Genomic DNA, 12,637 nt, shown 5'->3' with positions numbered 1-12,637 from the left:
TTTAACTCACGTTGTTATTGTTAGAATGATAAGTAAGCTTGATGACAAATAAATGTTGGAATGGAATAAATAAACGTGTGTTAGGAGCATTAAGGCATAAGTTATACACTAGCCACAACTAGACATCAATCATGTGATATAGGAAGCCACATTTCTAAATATTTATTCAAAATCAAAATATGTCAATTTCCACAAAGTGAAGAAGTTGATGAACACATATTATAAGTGGCTTCTCCATTTAAACATTTATTAAACTTATATCATGTTTTGAACCACTGCGCATGCATCATTAGAATCATGAAGTTGTTCCAACAATCTCACCACGTCATCCAATTTTGGTCTACTCCGGTCGAAGATTCAGACATCGAATTGCAATGTTAGCTACTCTCATTGCTTCATGCGATGAGTATTGGCCTTCTGTATGAGAATCCATGAATTGATAGATCTTGTCTTTGTTGAAGAGTAATCGCTTGGCCCAGTCAACTTAACTATATTCCCGGTCTGATTTGTTGTTATCCGGCGCATGTTTCCCTGACATTGTTTCCAGGAGAACAACCCAAAGCTGTATACATCACTCTTTTTGGTTAGGCGACCTTCAGAAAAATGACAAATTAAAAAAATGTTATGAGTAAAATTGTAGGTTTTTTTCCTTCTGGTAAATTGTAATAATCATTGATGATACTGGCTTGAAAAAGATTGAGATACCTGCTTGTATATACTCGGGTGCTGCGTAAATATGGGTCCTTCTCCTTCCCATATATATCATATCTATCATATCTGGGTCAATCATATCTATCTCTGGTATATCTCTTGCCGACCTAAAACTATATAGTTTTGCGTTGTGGTTCTGTCATGACAAAGGAATTTACAAATCTGGTTAGACTAGTAAGCTTTCCATCTCTAAGACTGTTATTGTAAAATCAACGAATCCACTTACAGAATCAATCTAGATTTTAGAAGTTTTGAAGTCTCGAGATATTATACTTTGACCTCATCGTTGTGAAGAAATGCTAGACCCTTAGCAACATCAAGAGCTATGTTCATTCGGATTTTCCAAGTGAGTGGCTGGAAGTTAGAATCTCCAAACTGCCGTAGTTTCCAGTTATTACAGTGAGAATTCTAGAACCGCGTCAGATATCGTGACTTATTTTTTTTATTTAAGTAGCCAACCTAATAAAATCTGCTAACACGCATAAATCTGTCTCACTATCAGCCAAAGCCTTTAAGTCCAAACAAAAGAACAAAAGCCTCATGACATAACCATTTCAGCATGAACCGAAAAAAATGCTACCAAACTCCCACAACATCACAACGGCAACACCTGCTAGCAATCCTCAAAGTACAACGGATGACATACTCAATTGTTATAATTAACTACCTCACAACCAAGAAAAATCAAATCAAAAAGAAAAATCAAGTCACCATACCTTGGTTCTGGAAATAACGGCAATCCTCACGATATTTGGAATCAAACGAACTTCGACGATTCTCACAAAAATTGAAAAAATGCGGCAGTTTGGAACGACAAAATTGAACAATCAAAATGGGAAGAAGAAATTTTATGAATGTAACTGATAAATTTAAGGACATTCAGATGAAAGAAATTTGATGTGAAATTTTAATTGTTCTAAGCCAGTCGTGTAGTGTAAATTAATTAAGATTGAACACCTAAATATAATTAAGGCAAGATTACATTAGGGGTCCTTTATCTTATTTATTTGTAACACTTTGGTCCTTTATCTTTATTTTTTCCGTTTAAGTCCTTTATCTCTCTTAAAGCACATATACATCTTTTTTCTCATTTTTATTAAAAATGAAAAAAAAATCTAAAAATATGATGAAGATGTTCATCATCTTCATCTTCTTCCTTTAAATCTTCATCATCTTCTTTAAAACATCTTTTTTCTCATTTTTATTAAAAATGAAAAAAAAAAATCCAAAAATATGATGATGATGTTCATCATCTTCATCTTCTTCCTTTAAATCTTCATCATTTTCTTTAAATCAAAGAAAAAATTCTACTAAATCAAGATATGTTTATGTGTTATGTTCACCTCAAATCTTCATCATCTTCTCATTATGTATTTTTTTTAATAAAAAAATAAGAAAAAGGATTTATATGTGCTTTTATGAGAGATAAAAGACCTAAATTGAAAAAAATAAAGATAAAAGACCAAAGTGTTACAAATAAATAAGATAAAAACCTCTAATGTAATCTTGTATATAATTAAATAAAAATTAAAAATATTAAAAGTTACCTAAAATTGACTTTTTTTTTTAGAAAAAATTTACTCATTTATTTGACATTTAATGTTGCCAATGTATATTACATTTTGATTGGTTAATATCATGAGGGGGTAAATACCCCCTAAATAAGATAAGGTAATCTAGAAAAAAACCATTCTAATATGAAGGAATTCCAATCCTCGCGACATTCCGTTTACAGAAATTGATTTTGTCATCTAAAAGGTTTAACGGCACAGTTTGTTACCCGATTCCCTTCTACTTAGTGTATACGTAATTTTTGATATATGTATATGAGAATTACGGTTAAATAGTATTCAATTGAATAAGAGAGGAGATGGTTGCTCAAAAAAAAAAATAGAGGAGATGGTTGCTCAAAAAATATAATAGAGGAGATGGTTCGGTGTATATGATAAACCAATGATATAAAAAAATGTTATTAATAAGTAACAACAAACAATAGTCTTAAAATTGTCAAAAAAATCGATGGATTTAATGACATAGTAGGTGAGTAACAATAGCGATTAGAGGTGGAATTTGTAATGGTGATAAATAGTACTGGAAATTAAGAAATTTAACGACGTGACACAAATTGTATTACTTGGCAAAACAATGATAAGATTTTTGAAGGGAAAAACAATGATAAGATGTCAACATTCTTTAAAAAAGAAAAGATGTCAACATAATATATTGGGGTCTGATTTAATTTAATAAATATTTTAGATTAGATGTATACTTTTTTTTTAGGGATGATTAGATATGTATAATTAAGATGAATGATATTTTGACATCCAATTTTCAACAACTTTTGGTGACAACATTTTTTTCTCTCTCTTTATTGGACAATAACAATAGAGAGAGAAAAAGGAAGAGAGGGAATAAAAGTACAATGAGAGTATGAGAGAGAAGGTTGTCACAAAAGTTGTTAAAAAATTGATGTTCAAATATCATTTCTCTATAATCAAAAGGCCGTAAAAGGTAAATTGATCTATGCATCGTGTCAAGCTAATCACTTGCCATGCCCCCCCTGCTACGTTATTAGGGATGATTAGATTAGATATGCATCATTGGGTATTTTCCAAGTTTTTTTTTTAACAGCTATTAAGGTATTTTTGTCGGTTTAAAGTGTCTTAGAGCAATTTTGAAAGCTTAAGAGCAAATTCCTTTAATTAGTGCAACTTTTTTTTTTGTTGAGATAATTAGTTCACAAAAATTGAAAAATAGGCATGTTATTGTACCTTATATTTAAAATGCTTCTTTTTTCACCCTATTATCTTTTCATACGTCCTATTTTTTTTACAGAAATGTATATTGAGTTTCAGATTCTATAATTCGAAATATGTTATATATAAGCAACAATTACAATCTTTTTTTATTTCAGCAATTACAAATTTTGATTTTAAAATAGAGTAAAAACATGTCAAATAAAATAAAAAGAAATAAAACTATGCAAACTTTCTATTGTTTTAGAATAAGTAAAAAATTTAAAAAAATGAAAAATGAATCTAAAACATGAAATTTTGGATATTGAGTGGTAGAGTCTCGTAAGAATTTTCTGTTGAGGCAAAATCCCTAATTAATTTTAAAGATAATAAACCAATATGATTAAAGAATTAATGGACTTTGATTAATTCCTTGGTATTTAACTTGTGCTCTTGAGTGTTTTAACTAAGACAGGAACAAGGTTTAATTCATACCAAGAATCAAGAAATCAAAGGACATTTGAATTCATGATTTAAAACTGAGGTCAGAAAGTTAGATCAGAATGTTGCTCGAAGATCAGAATGTTCAAGCAGAGATCAGAAGGTTGTTCTTACACAAGCCAAGAGTCTCAAGAACATTGATCAAGGTCATGCAAGGCACATGTGACATGGATATATGTCCAGGAAAGTACATTTGCATGGATCAATCAAGCAATAAAGGCATATACAAGGATTATGTCAAAAAGGATACTCAATGTTCATTTAAGACTATGAACATTGATGTACTAGGAATATTCCACAAGGGAATATCATCCTAGATGTTAATAACACTGCTCTTCATTGTGTTTCACTATTAGGATTTGATTACATCAAATGGTAGTCTTACAAATCATCCTAAGTGAAACAAATGGAACATTCTGATGGTCAGAATGTTCAGCTCTGCACATGCTTACTTTATGAACAGTACAGTAGGTGAAAAGCAAAATGGCAAAGCAAAGCAAATCTGTCTTGCTCAATCAAAGACAGACACGCATGAGAGTTGGTACAGTACAAGGACCACACAATCCCTCAAAGCATGTGCATGAAGATGCAGAATCCCACTATATCTTTCCTGCACCAGTCCCTAGGCAAATCTGGGAAAGTAACATTCTGATGTATGTGGAAAAGCCCAGACTTTGGTTATTGCCCAGAAATTCATATGAAAAGCATATGACACGCCCATAAATTCATGTGTTCATTCATACACGATGAACCCAGATGAAGATCATGATGAACCCAGATGAAGATCATCATGAACGCAACAACATCCTGATGTTCATCAGAGATCAGAATGTTTGCCCAAAATTTCAAGTAAAAGCTTGTGAGACCCAGGACACATGGCATAACACCATTGGACACCCTACAACGGCTATTTGAGCCCAAAGACTCTATAAATACAGATCAAAGGCTCAGCATTACTTGCACCATTGCAAAGCATACAAGAAAACAACTTGAATTTGTTTGAAGCTCTTGCAATTAAATTGATCATCACTGAAGGCTCTTTCTAGCTTCTTTGTAGTGTAAATCAATTCTCTCTGTTATCTCTTTTATAGATAGCTTCTTCTTCCTCCTCTTCTGTTTGATTCACAAACATTCAACCTCCATACAAATTGTAACAAAGTCTCATCTAGCTTTAGGGGTACTAAAGTGTTAGTTTGAGCAAGGGTTGTAAAAGCCTAAGTGGTTAGCTTAGCAAGAAGGTGCAAGACTGCCGAGGCTTAGAGAATACAGAGTTGTAAATGTTCAGGTGAACAAAGATTGTAAGGTGCAGGACTTGAGAGGTTATCTCAAGCATCATAGTGGAAACTCTCACAAGATTGTGAGGAGTGGACTAACCTACATTGGGTGAACCACTATAACTCTCTGTGTGTTCTTTCTCTCTTCCCTATACTCTTTAATTACTGTATACACAACACACACTTGCACACTTAACTTATTAATGGTTTTTGTGTATGAACTTCAGAACGTTCTGAAGTCAGAAAGTTAACTTAACTATTCCAAGTAAACTACTTGAGAATCATTTTTAAGTTTCAGGATAATTTTTAAAGGGTCACAATTCAAACCCCCCCCCCCCCCCTTCCTTGTGACTATTTTATCAACTTCATTTCCTTCTATTGAAATCTCGATCCTTGTTTTTTTTTTAATTTTAAATTTTGTGGGAAAGTTTCAAAGCAATCTGATTAAGTAACCAAAAAATCCCCTTCTTATTTGTTATTCATGTTACAAACAAGTTCAGTAATTGTGATACAATTTAGATTGTATAATTTGAACTAAAGAACGCACGCTTCCTTTTTTTTGGGTGTTTGAATTATAAAGTCCAAATTGGTAAAAAAAAAAAAAAAGTCATTTTTTCACCTAAAACAGAGGAAAAAGTCATTTCAGATTATAAAATCCGAAAATTTCGCAGACATTTCCACGAAAGAAAAAAACAGGACGCGAGAAATCAGTAGGGTTTAAAAAGTGATAAGTCCCATATTTATTTGTTATTGGGCCAAGCCCATCTATATCTAACCTAGTACCTAGTTTCTTTGATGAGTTGTTGTCAATCCACTCCAAACTTACTTCAAATGTTTTAGTACATACGCCGTTTCCATCATTTTTCTCTCATCATCATCAGTATGGATCTCCTAAAAACGGTTCATCAAGCAAATTACCATGTTGTTCAAGGTTTTTATTTTAGGGCAGAATTGAAGGAGTTTGTGTTTTTTTTAACTTAGATGGAGCTATTTTCTTTTACTTCATAGGTTTTTTTTTAGGATTCTTCGTATGGTTGCCTGGAAAAAAAGTTCGTCAACGGGTCTTCGGATTCATAAGCGGCTTAATGACTGAAAACCGAAGATTGTCCGGTTCAACGGGTCTGTGCCGGTTGAACCGGACACGTGTTACCGAAATTTGATATATTGAAAAGGGCGCGATAGCAATACTACAAACATAGCAACACTACACTCCAATTTTGATTAGTTTCAAACTGAAGTTCAAAGAAGAAAAGAAAGAAGGAACACGAACGATTTCCATGGATATCGGAAGCAGCGATCCTCCGCCTCCGCGGTTTCACGATAGCGCTGTCGACCGATGGCGGAAGACTCTTGAAAAGTTGTTTCCGCCGTCCTTGTTCTTCGCGTCACCTCCACACGCGCGTTCGACACCGAAATTGCTACCTCCATAGTCGCTACCGGATTTGTCGTCGATAAACGACGAGGGATCATTCTCACAAATCGCCATGCCGTTAAGCCTGGTACCGAATTGTTTTTGTGCAATTTTTTCAGTTTGAGTTGATAATCTTGGTTTTCAATTATTTTCTCTGAAATTTGCAATTTTCTTGATTCAAACAGGTTCTGTTACTAAATTGGAGTAATTTGATAGTTTAAAATGTATGTTATTTTCTCAAATATATAGTTGAGAATAGATTGTAAACAAAATTATATAAAGAAACATGGTAATATATATATATATATATATATATATATATATATATATATATATTTATGTGTGTACACACTCATACATATATATGTGTGTACACACACAAATGTTAGCTTATTAGTGAAACAAAATAGAGAAAACGGACACGTATGGAGTATCTGTCTAGATGCTAGTTTGATATAATAATTATATGTATAAAACATTATTTATTTTGTTTACAAACGTATAAAGCGTATTTAGAAGAGGATATTTTTCAAAATGTAGTCCTAAGAATCCTCATCAACTGGTTTTAAAGAAATTTTAACATGCGAATTATAAAATAAAACAAATATCAAAGATAATATGTAAAAGATATTTGATACACTTATTCAATAAGTATATAATTGTTGTTTAGGTATGGTAAACGATATGTGATAGTTTTGAGGTGCCAACACATTTGAGATGACAATTCTGATGTGCGATGATTTTACACTATAACTTTTGCTTAAGTAAAAATCGCTAATTATTGTTTGTGTTATATACAGGATCTTGATTTTTCATGTTATGCTAGTATTGAACTAATTAACTCAATAAATAGATGGTGTGGTTATGTTTTTTACTCATGTTTTTGTATTAGTTAAGGTTATATTGTATGCTTGGACTCATGATTTTATTACGTCCACACTTAATTTACATTTGCCAAGGGCTTGTTTTTATTGTGTTTCTTGTTTTAGATGAAGTTGGTGAATGTTAGTTGTTGTTGATGTGCAAGTCTTGAAATAAATTACTAAATAAATAGATTATGGTCATGTTTATTGCTCATGCTTTTGTAATGATTAATCTTAAATTTTATTTTTAGACTCATGATTTTATTATTGTCACACTTAAATTATATTTGTTAAAAACATATTATGAGACGGATGGAGTAATATTTTGCTTGTTTAGTGAAATAAAAATAGGAAATTTAAATCTAGTTCAATTATTATGAAAAAATTATCATTGATTTTATCTAAGTGTCGTTTAATTAAATTGGAGTAATTTAATAGTTTAAAATGTATGTTATTTTCTCAAATATATAGTTGATAATAGATTGTAAACAAAATTACATAAAGAAACATGGATACATACATATATATATATATATATATATATGTATGTATGTATGTATGTATGTATGTATAGCGCACACATGTTAGTTTATTAGTGAAACAAAAACGAGAGAGAACGAAGACGTACAAAGTGTCTGTCTAGATGCTAGGTTGATATAATAATTATATGTATAAAACTTTATTTATTTTGTTTACAAACATATAAAGCGTATTTAGAAAAGGTTATCATTATTGTAGTCAAATTGTAGTCCTGAAAAACATCATCAACCGTTTTTAAACAAATTTGAACATGCGAATTATAAAAATTAAAAAAAACAAATATTAAAGATAATATGTAAAAGATATTTGATACACTTATTCAATAAGTATATAATTATTGTTTAGATATGGTAAACGGTATGTGATAGTTTTGAGGTGTCAACATGTTGAGATGACATTTCTGATATGTTATGATTTTGCACTATAACTTTTGCTGAAGTAAAAATCGTTTATTATTGTGTGTGTTATATACGGGGTCTTGAATATTCATGTTATGCTAGTATTGAACTAAATAACTCAATAAATAGATGAAGGTCATGTCTTTTTACTCATGTCTTTGTATTAGTTAAGCTTATATTTTATGCTTGGACTCATGATTTTATTACGTCCACACTTATTTTTGATTTGTCAAGGGCTTGTTTAATTGTGTTTCTTGTTTTAGATGAAGTTGGTGAATGTTAGATGTAGTTGATTTGCAAGTCTTAAATTTTTATTTTTAGATTCATGATTTTTTTATTGTCACACTTAAATTGTATTTGTTAAGGATATGTTTTACAATGCTTTAGCCAATTATTTTAATTTTTCTCTCGGTAGTAATAGATAATCTTAGGTACAATATTACGTTAAGTAAATATATCTTTCATTAATATAGATTATCATATTATGTTAAAATCTTTATTAAATAGTACTAAATTGATAATATTTAACAAACTATCGCATGCCTAATTTTAGTCATTTTGTAAAAAAAAAATATAACACATGTTGATTCTCTCTCTTTGTTGGGTGAAAACCATGTTAACTCTCTAAGAAATATTGAATTTCACATACAATATTGTGTTTAGGAAATATCTCACTTATCATGCAATGTTAAAATCTTTATTAAATAGTACTAAATTGATAAAATTTAGGAAACTAATGAGACAACTAAATTTTGTCCATTTGTCAAAAAAATAATCTTAGCACATGTTAACTTTCTCTCTTTCTTTGTTGGGTGAAAATCATTTAAACTTATAGTGTAATTGAATGAAATGATTATGATCATCATGACTTTGTTTTTAATACATGCAATAAATTGTTAGGATTAACTTTTGCAAATTTGATTTCGTAGTTCAGATGTTTGTCTTGCATTTTCTTATGTATTAGTGACATTTTTGTCCATTGTTTTAGTTTTATATTTGTCATTTGCTTTTATTATACATAACTGACAAAATTTCTTCCATTGTTCTTTTTAATAATTATCAGTAACGAATATGTGTCCCATGAATTTTTTATTTATTATGTAATTTATTTTTATGGACATAACATAGCCGAATAATGCTTTGTTTTCTAAACTGACATTGATATGTTTAAATTGATTAGTCAGTGATTCGGATAAAATAGTAATGTATATGGATAAATTGCTCCAAAGACTTTTCAAGCGACTTATCACTACAGAAAAACATCTTGAACAAAATTCAAGTGCGAAAATATGTTTACACGATTATTAAGGAAATAATCAGTAGTGTTGACTTTAATAGTAAAATATGTTTAATTTACTAAAACACTCTTATTAATTATAGTTAGTGGAGTGATTGAATGATTGAAATGTAATAAACAACGGTGTGTTAGTGGAATAAAATAATAATGTTGTATTGGTATTATAAAATGGACAAATAATTTGGGAAAACATGTAAACATTAAATTACTTGATTTCTGGGGAATTTCGAAAAGCCCTATGGTATGACGAGAGATGAGTTATCCTACTTACACTAAATCATACCATGATTAACAACACTGATTTCCCTACAATAACAGGACATTCAGTACAATCTGCATGAAAAGAAGTAAGTGTGAACTTCTGCAAAAGAGTTTATAGAAATGCTTGGTTAAACCATAAACTTTTAGCAAAAAAAAATATATATATGTAAAGTCTATATACGGACCAAAATGCATTATGAATCTTTTTTATTAATTTTAGCATTAGGAATCAAGATAGAAATCAAAAAGTGAACGCACTATACAATACACACTATTAGAATATAAAATAGAGGACAAAGCAACAATGTTCTTAAACAATGCAATTTTTCAATGTCTGAAGCCTTTATTATCACCTGTTGGTTTAAACGTTTCAGCACAAGAAGCAACAGATCATGGACGAAGCTAGAAACGGGACAAGTTGCATAATTCAGTTGGTAGGAGACATTTTTTTATAGGCAAAATAGATGAATATTATTTTTTTATAGCCAATTTGACTCAGATCGATAAGAACTCATAACCACGCTATTTTTTTGTTGAATACGTGACCGGACCAAAACCAAATATTTTTTTTTCTATAAAAAGCTTGCAACTTGTCCCGTGAGCATAACTCAGTTGGTAGGAGACATTGCATTGCATACACAGGGGGTTGGGGTTAGAACCTTGAGTTCGCCACTTATTCATCTTAAGAGGTGAGTTTTAGTCACTAAACTACTAAACAAAAGAGTTTATTATCCCCGTGAGCTTAGCTCAGTTGGTAGGGATATCGCATTTTATATGCAGGGGCCGGGGTTCGAACCCCGGACACTCCGCTTCTCCACAATTAAATTGTGTGAGCTCAAGCCACTAGGCTACTTGACCAAAAAAAAAAAACAAATTAACACGCTACTTTGTCATGTAAGTTGCATGGTTTGGAAAAAGTCATTTCAGATTATAAAATCTGAACATTTCGCAGACATTTCCACGAAAGACAAAAACAGGACACGCGAGAAATCGGTAGGGTTTAAAAAGTGATATGTCCCATATTTATTTGTTATTGGGCCAAGCCCATCTATATCTAACCTAGTACCTAGTTTCTTTGATGAGTTGTTGTCAATCCACTCCAAACTTACTTCAAATGTTTTAGTACATACGCCATTTCTATCATTTTTCTCTCATCATCATCAGAATGGATCTCCTAAAAACGGGTCATCAAGCAAATTACCATGTTGTTCAAGGTTTTTATTTTAGGGCAGAATTGAAGGAGTTTGTGTTTTTTTATAACTTATATGGAGCTATTTTCTTTTACTTCATAGGTTTTTTTTAGGATTCTTCGTATGGTTGCCTGGAAAAAAAGTTCGTCCACGGGTCTTCGAATTCATAAGCGGCTCAATGATTGAAAACCGACGATTGTCCGGTTCAACGGGTCTGTGTCGGTTGAACCGGACAAGTGTTACCGAAATTTGATATATTGAAAAGGGTGCGCGATAGCAATACTTCAAACATAGCAACACTACCGCGCAACACTACACTCCAATTCTGATTAGTTTCAAACTGAAGTTCAAAGAAAAAAACAAAGAAGGAACACGAACGATTTTCATGGATATCGGAAGCAGCGATCCTCCGCCTCCGCGGTTTCACGATAGCGCTGTCGACCGATGGCGGAAGACTCTTGAAAAAGTTGTTTCCGCCGTCGTTGTTCTCCGCGTCACCTCGACACGCGCGTTCAACTCCGAAATTTCTACCTCCATAGTCGCTACTGGATTTGTCGTCGATAAACGACGAGGGATCATTCTCACAAATCGCCATGTCGTTAAGCCTGGTACCGAATTGTTTTTGTTCAATTTTTTCAGTTTGAGTTGATAATCTTGGTTTTCAATTATTTTCTCTGAAATTTGCAATTTTCCTGATTCGAACAGGTCCTATTACTAAATTGGAGTAATTTGATAGTTTAAAATGTATGTTATTTTCTCAAATATATAGTTGATAATAGATTGTAAACAAAATTATATAAAGAAACATGGTAATATATATATATATATTTATGTGTGTACACACACATACATATATATGTGTGTACACACACAAATGTTAGCTTATTTGTGAAACAAAACAGAGAAAACGAACACGTATGGAGTATCTGTCTAGATGCTAGTTTGATATAATAATTATATGTATAAAACATTATTTATTTTGTTTACAAACGTATAAAGCTTATTTAGAAGAGGATATTTTTCAAAATGTAGTCCTAAGAATCCTCATCAATTGGTTTTAAAGAAATTTTAACATGCGAATTATAAAATAAAATAAATATCAAAGATAATATGTAAAAGATATTTGATACACTTATTCAATAAGTATATAATTGTTGTTTAGGTATGGTAAACGATATGTGATAGTTTTGAGGTGCCAACACATTTGAGATGACAATTCTGATGTGCGATGATTTTGCACTATAACTTTTGCTTAAGTAAAAATCGCTAATTATTGTTTGTGTTAGGCTTAAATATGAATTTCGTCCCTGTAATATAGGCGTGTTTTGATTTTCGTCCCTGTAAAAAAAAAAGTTTGAATTACGTCCCTGTAAAATTTTTTTTGTTTGAAAATGGTCCCTGGGCCCACTGTTCAGCTGAGTTGGCAAGGGTTTGGCCACGTGGCAGTTGCTGACTG

At 31.4% G+C, this 12,637-nt stretch overlaps 1 pseudogene; it reads right to left on the bottom strand.

Annotated features, from left to right (window-relative positions):
- Positions 1-255: 255 nt before the first annotated feature.
- LOC146939710 (receptor-like cytoplasmic kinase 176) lies at positions 256-11,776 on the bottom strand (annotated as a pseudogene).
- Between the last annotated feature and the right edge of the window lie 861 nt (positions 11,777-12,637).

Source organism: Medicago sativa, chromosome 3 (genome assembly GCF_051527215.1).
Source record: "Medicago sativa cultivar Bolivia chromosome 3, Bolivia_mono, whole genome shotgun sequence".
Lineage (NCBI taxonomy): Eukaryota > Viridiplantae > Streptophyta > Magnoliopsida > Fabales > Fabaceae > Medicago > Medicago sativa.
The sequence above is the reverse complement of the archived record's forward strand: the minus strand, read 5'-3'. Positions and strand labels throughout refer to the sequence as shown.